The sequence below is a fragment of the Pyrus communis genome, chromosome 7, assembly GCF_963583255.1.
Source record: "Pyrus communis chromosome 7, drPyrComm1.1, whole genome shotgun sequence".
In the NCBI taxonomy this organism is placed as follows: domain Eukaryota; kingdom Viridiplantae; phylum Streptophyta; class Magnoliopsida; order Rosales; family Rosaceae; genus Pyrus; species Pyrus communis.
The window spans coordinates 25,930,178-25,937,552 of NC_084809.1; the positions used below are offsets into that span (position 1 = coordinate 25,930,178).

Sequence of the window (7,375 nt, forward strand, 5' to 3'; positions counted from 1 at the left end):
CTGGCGAGATTCCGTGGGTTTTAGTGCTTGAAAGTGGTATGGATTTGTTCCTCTTGTTGTAAGCTTCATTTTGGTACCAATTTTGTGAAATTTGGTTGAAAAACAAAGAAGATACAAGGTTTTAAAGTTTTCCCGGTTTTCCGGCGTTGGCGACGGCGACGGCGCTGGAGTTTGGCCGGAGAAGATGACAGAATATTCCGTCAGTTTGGACGGAATATTGCTAATGGCGTTAACGACATCAGTTAGATTTAATGGAATATTCCTGACGGCGTTAACTGACGCCATCAGTGTGCCAGGCACGTGCCTGTGCATGGGCGGCGCGTGGGGGCGCGTGCAGCGTCGGAAAATTTTTCTAAAAATGTGGGGATGTTCCTGAGGTTGAGTAGATCACGTTGGTGTATTCATACACTCCATTTGAGCATTGTATGAGAAGTTATTTCATAAGGTTGGTTATATGCTTTAAAATTAACATTTTTATAGTTGTTTCGCATATAGGTGAGACCTATCCCGAGGACGAGCGTGGCGACTTGAGGCAAGGGGGTTACGACCCTTCTACATACCAGTGAGTGGGCTCTTGGTTTTCCGTATATACCTATATACTTACGTTTTCCCCAGAAAGTGAATGGAAACGTTTATACATTTATATGTCATGCATTATGTTTGCCGTTTGTTTATGCATTATTGGTAGCATATATATAATTGTATGTTGGTGCTGCGGGCGCACAGGTAAGTGCCATGTGAGTATGGTTTATGCTTATACTTAGTAGTGATTTGAGATGCATAGAGAGCTCATAACCTGCACCCCCGGTGTTAGTGCTCCCGCCTAGAGTTGGGCACTGTCCTTCACGTGATGTTCACCTCCCACACCATACAATCATCTTGGATCCAAGTTAGGTGCACAGTCCTGTCGTACAAACCACTTTAGGTGGTTCCGACTCGTAGGTGACCCGCGATTATTTGCCAAGCCGTCACGTGATCGTAGCACTTGAGCGTACTTATATTACACCCAGTCCTGTCGTACAGATCACTTTAGGTGGTTCCGACTCGTGTGCAGGTACAGTTAGTGAGATGAAGATCTGAGCTCTAGATTCAGCCGTACAAGTCACGTTAGGTGACTCCGGCTGACAGATTACATGGCATTGATTTGACATTTCCTAAGCACTTGCATTCTATTTAGAGGCATTTGACATGACATACTTCCGAGCATGATTTATTTATATGTATATTATATTCTCTAGGAAGTATACACGTTTACGGCGAGGGGTTAGAACTTTGTTTATAGAAAATGGTTTTTGAAAAGCTTTGTTTTTGCCCACTCACGCTTTCTGTTTTGCGCCCCTCCAAGTTCTAGTTGGCTAGCACTTATGGTGGCTCCCCAGGGTATTTTCCCGGCATATCTGACAGATTATCACCAGTGTAGGACCAGCTTTGGGTGTGTTTTTGCAGTGTTGTTTCCCCCGGACTGCATTAGGTCTTCGTGCCCTGAACTTTGTTTTCACACTTACGCTTGCACATGTATGTTTCTACTCTGTGTATAGTTGGTTTTTATTTATTTGTACTTTTATTATTTATTTTATTAGCTTCCGCACTGTGCACATGGTTACGTCACTTCCACGTGACGGCCAACATGCCCTGATCTCGATCGGGATGTGTCAAAAAAAATATGAGTTAGAGCAAGATTACAAATAAACGTTGTATATTTAAAAAAAAATTTAGGCATGCATAGCACCTGCGAGAATAAAAGGTCTAACAAAAGAAGAAATCGGCAAAGAAATTAAACATTATGAATTAATCTAAAGTAAAAGATAGAGGGACTTAGAGCAAGATTTCAAATAAACGTTGTATATTTAAAAAAAAATTTAGGCATGCATAGCACCTGCGAGAAATAAAAGGTCTAACAAAAGAAGAAATCAGCAAAGAAATTAAACATTATGAATTAAGCTAAAGTAAAAGGTAGAGGAATTTAAAGTAAGATTACAAATAAACGTCGTATATTTAAAATTTTTTTAGAGATGTGCAACATTTACGATTAATATAATCTGTAACGTAGCGCGCTGTAATGTAAAAAAGATTTTTTGCACTCAAGAACCGTGCAAAAAGGGTAGTTTTAATAAAATGCTGCTCAAATTGGCATATTTCTAAATTTCTCTTATTTTATTGGGGAGAGAGAGACTGAGAGAGGAATGGCGAGATTCTCGTTAGGCGGAGATGAGGATGGAGAAGGCGAGGGATCCCGCAGCCCCAGGCACAAGAGGCCTCGTCTGAACGGTCTGAATTCTCGTCGATTTTACGCATCCACCTCCGCCAGCACCCCCACCACAATCGTACGACCACCGCCGCCGCCACCAGAACCACTACAACAGCTACAGACCGTCGAGGAAGAAGATGAACGAGTATCCGCAGAAGAAGATGATAGTGAGAGCGAAAACGATGTAGAAGAAGACGACGACGAAGAAAGTCCTGGAAATGAAGACGCCGAAACGGGAGACAGCGACGAAAGTGATGAAGAGGAAGAAGCAGCTGAAATTACCAACTTACCCCAACCACCACCACGCATTCCGCGGCCGCTTCTCGTTCGTTCGCTTGCCCAGTACCTCGCAAGAGAGAACGACCGTCAAGTGGGTTCTGCTTCGGGCAGCCTTGCATCCGCCGCCACCGCCGCCGGAGTCCAAGTGGCTCCTTCTTCCATCTCACCCTCCGCCGCCGCCGCCGCCTCCACCGCCACCGCCACCGCCATCGATGCCTCTGTTGTCTTTACCCTAACCGACTCAGACGTCCTTGATTGTTTCATTTGCTGTGAGCCCTTGACGGTCCCTGTCTACCAGGTATGCTCTCTCCCAGATTTGAATTGGTAGCCCTTTTCGTTTCTAAGGTTGGGTCTGCACTGAGAATCTAGTGTCTGTGATTTTATATGAGCCGTTCGTTTGTTTGCTTTGATTCGTGTATCAGATTAGGAAATTCTCGTGATTTGTCTGCTAGGATTTAGAATCGTCAACAATTCAATTCCGGTTGAATTCGATTGGGGATTTTGAATGTAGTGATGTAGTTTTTTCATTGTTTTGAGGTTAGCTCTTGCGGCGATATGGTTTGGGGGCTAATTTAAATGTCTTGTTTATATGCTGAAACTCAGAACATCCTTTAATTCAATCCCGATTGAATTTGATTTAGGATCGTCATTGTATTGATGCAGTTTCTTATTGTTCTTAGGTAAGTGCTTGCGGCAATATGGTTTAGGGGGTTAATGCTTATAAAAGTCTACTTACCACAAACTTTAGAATAGAGAGAGAAAAGGATACCCCTGAGAGAGGTACTTCAAAGGACATTGGCATGAGCTCCTTATTTACTGTCGTTGACTGATGCGCACAAGAGTGTTGCTCTTTATGGAAAGTCAGCCACTTTCCCAGTAAAGTTGTATTTCTCTTCCCTAGGTTCCCAAGTTTTATGCCCGACCATTCTCCTTTGGTTTTTGTAATGAGAGCCTAATTTTTGCTAACACAGATCCCAATATGATAAGGGACAAAGATAACCCCCCAAGGAAAGATCCAAATAGCTTAGTCTCAAGACAACTAACTGCATCCAAATTCGTGGTTTATTGTGAATTGATTATGGGACCTCCCATGGTGATTAGTGGTGATTAGTGATGCAATAAAGTTGTAGTAATTTTCAAGGTGTTTTTCGATAAATTTATCACGTACCTTTTTGAAGCAACATGTTTTTGTACTTGTTTGTTGTCTATCAGTCAATATGTATGTTTGCCTAGTAAAAGGACACTACTTGGTCTAAAACAGCACCCTCTCTAAAACTCCTCCAAGATTATTATCTGCAGCCAAAGGGACTCCTCATTAGTCTAACTGGTCTCCTTACAGACGAAGACTCCTCCTTGGCTTGAACCACACCACCATTCCAAACGTTGTAGAGGTTCCCCTTGGTTTAAGGCTTAGCATGTCTGAGAGTTGGGTGGTTTTGGTTAGAAGTTGAGCAATTCCAAGGTTTTGACTAATAACTTCGCTTAAAGCTTCATCTGGCGTTAAAAGACACTCGTAGCGTCTTTGCACATAAAAGATCCATTGACTTGGCAAAGAGTAATCTTCTTTCTCCAAGTTGGTTAGTAGAAAGCTTGGAGCCTGAATAATAATTCTCATCATTAATAAAACTGCTCTATTTTGATGTAAAAATAAAAGCAGCATTCTGGAATCTAGATGCACTCCTCTCTTTGGGCATCTGGTTGGTGTTAATTTTATCATCTCCTTGGGTCTCAGTGTCTAATGATTATAGGGGTGTGAGTTTGCCTGCCTTGTTGCTAGATTGGAAGACAGCTATTTTATTTGGTGCTTCTTTTTTCTTTTGTTCCTATGGCTAGTTTTTATTTGATCTTGTTTTGTTTGGGTTGCTGTATACAAATGGATTTCTGACCTCTGAAGTTTTTGGTAGTAACAAAAGACCCTAATCTTTTATTGTGGTCTGTTGTTAGTTACATGTTTTCATAACTTTAGGACACAAGTACAGTAACTTTGGGGTCCACATTGGATATGGAACCTGAGTTAACGATGGGCATGACACGACCCAAATGCATTCAACTATGCTATATGCAGCTTAAAAATTCATGAAAACACAGGAAAGCTTTTCTGCAACGGAAGAAGAAAGGTGTCGTAATAGTGCAAAAGCATTAGGAATAATGGTAACTTCCTCAATAACCTGTATTGTTTTAAATGCTGTGGGGACAATTAATCCCCCAAACCAGGGAAGCTTAAGCGTAAAAGAAAGAGTAGGATGATTTGGAATATAGTCAGTGAGCAAAAACTAACCAAATAGAAGGTGTGATCTGATTAATAGTGGAGGATGAAAAAAGTTCAGAGAGTTTAGACATGGCTGTGAGGGTGAAGGGAGAGGGAAAAAAAAAAACAGAAAGCTGAAGGAAGATCTTAAGAATTTGAGAGCAAATGTTGCTATAACACATGTACTTAAGCAAGCTCTAAGTATTGGTGTGCTATGCGTAAAAGTGGGTCCGGATTTGGACCATTTGCTTCATCCTTGTCCTGTTTCATTGTCTTTGTAGTCTAGGATGTTCAGGGAGGCTGATTTTAGTTGAATGATTCCACGTTCATCAGCTGCTTTTAGTGTGAGACGTATCTCTTTTTTTTCTTTTCAAGGGAAGTGTGTTGTACTTTAGGTTGAAAGACATGTATATATATATATATATATTATATTTTGACCATGTTTAGCAGGGGAGGAGGTGGATAATTTGTGGGTAAGAGTCTGAATTTGGGCAGCTTTATGTGCTTAGGTTCTCCAGAACTTATAGACTATCCTTTTCTGTTGTACTGTCCGATTGGAAAGTTGTGTCCTAGATTCTTGTTGTGGTAGCCTGTTATTTTTAGTTTTTGGTGACTGTCTTAATTTTATAGAGATTGCTAGTTCGTTGTTCTTTGGGCTCTTCGTTCTGGTTTTCTGTCTTAAATATTCTTCTTCTTCTTCCTCTCTCTCTCTCTCTCTCTCTCTCTCTCTATTTGCCAGTGCAAGATATATATGAGTACATGAACTGAATAATATAAGTATCATAGGGTGACAGTGCTACTTTGCTTATGTAAAATTGAACCAAATAGGCTTAGTTTATTTGTATCTATTTCGCTCTTGATATCCCTTCCAGGCACATAATTCATGCCTTAGACCTCGTTTGGTCATTAGTATTGGATTGGAATTGTGAATCCTCTAAATTCAAGGCATATTGAAGGTAGAGGAGAATGAATTTTCACTTTGAGGGGATTAGGCATGCAAGAAGCTTCTCTCTTCTAATCCTACCGTTTTGGAGGGGATTGGAATGGATAAGTTTTCTACTGAGCAATCCATCTTCTACCTCCAAGTTGAACTTTCCATTTCTTCCTTCAACAAACGTTGAAAATCGTACCTTACCCATTCCAATACAATCCTGTATACCAAACGGGGCTTTTTAAGTTCATTAATCAAACCTCTAACTTTTAAATGCTTTTCTGAAATTCAGTGTGAAAATGGGCATATAGCTTGCTCCTCTTGCTGCACCAAGAGTAAAAATAAATGTCCCACCTGCTCCTGGCCCATTGGTTATAATCGTTGCCGAGCCATTGAGAACGTTCTGGAAGCAATTAGAGTTTCATGTCAAAACATCAAGCATGGCTGCAAAGAGTCGATGACTTACAACAAGAAAAATGAACATGAAAAGGCATGTATATTTTCACCTTGTTCATGCCCCCAGTCAGGATGCAACTTTGTCTCTCCAAGCAAGCAGTTGTACCAACACTTCAGCAGTAATCATGTGAACTCTGCAACGTGCTTCCGGTACAACTGTGTTTTTTCCATCACGTTATTTCACAAGGACAAATCCCATACTCTTCAAGAACAGAATGATGGCACATTATTTATCCTTGACAACAAGGAAGAAACTCTCGGAAATGTAGTGTCGATTAGTTGTATTCAACCCAGCTTCATGGGAGGCTTCTACTATGATCTTCTTGCTCGAACCAAGAATGGAAGGGGAAGTAGTCTCAGACTTCAGTCGTTCGCAAAGAGCATTCCTGGCCAGGTTAGCAACCCTTCTTCGACAGATCACTTGATAATCCCATGTGGTTTTTTCGAAAATGGTGGCAGCCTCAAGATGGAACTCCGCATATGGCATAAAGGTAAGCCTCCCCCAAACTTACTATTGCCCGCTCTGTCCCATACCAAAGCTTGTAGTATAAAATGAACAGCATGGTTTTGCTTAACCATTGGTCGTTAAGGTGTATCCTCAAAATACCGATATCACTCAGAACCGTTGGATCCGCTGTTTTTAATGTTTCTAAATGTTACTGAAGATGGCTTTTTCTTTTTATGGACTTCATTTCTTGTTACCGACCGCACCCACGGTCACACCCACACCAACCGGTTATGCCTCTCGATGTACATGTATGCAATAAACGTGATGAACGTAGGTCGCTGAGTTGTTGGTTCTTTCTATATTATTTTTCGGTTCTGTGAATCTGTGATTAGGACCAGCAGCGGTATGCCTGAAAACCATGTCCCATGTTAAAAAGAACTGATGAAGTAGAAATCCGGAGAACAGAAACAAAGCACCATTGTTTGTATTAAGATTGAAGATAAATATGGTTGAGAATTGGTTATGTTTATTTATTTTTTGGGTAAAAAAATTCTTTTTATTCCCAACTAATGATATATAATGATATATTTACATTAGAAGGCTAGGGAATAAATTAGTTTCAAATGCGTTATTTACTAGATTCGAATTTATGATTTTTTACCTGAAAGTGGAAAAGTGCTATTAAATCGTAATATGACAACAGAAACATACTATTAAATCGTAATACGACAACAGAAAAGAACAACAGAAACGAATAAAGAAAAA

General features: G+C 40.6%; 1 pseudogene; it reads left to right on the forward strand.

The window, feature by feature from the left end:
- The first annotated feature begins 2,104 nt into the window (after positions 1-2,104).
- On the forward strand, positions 2,105-7,143 carry LOC137739402 (E3 ubiquitin-protein ligase SINA-like 10; annotated as a pseudogene).
- Positions 7,144-7,375: the final 232 nt, after the last annotated feature.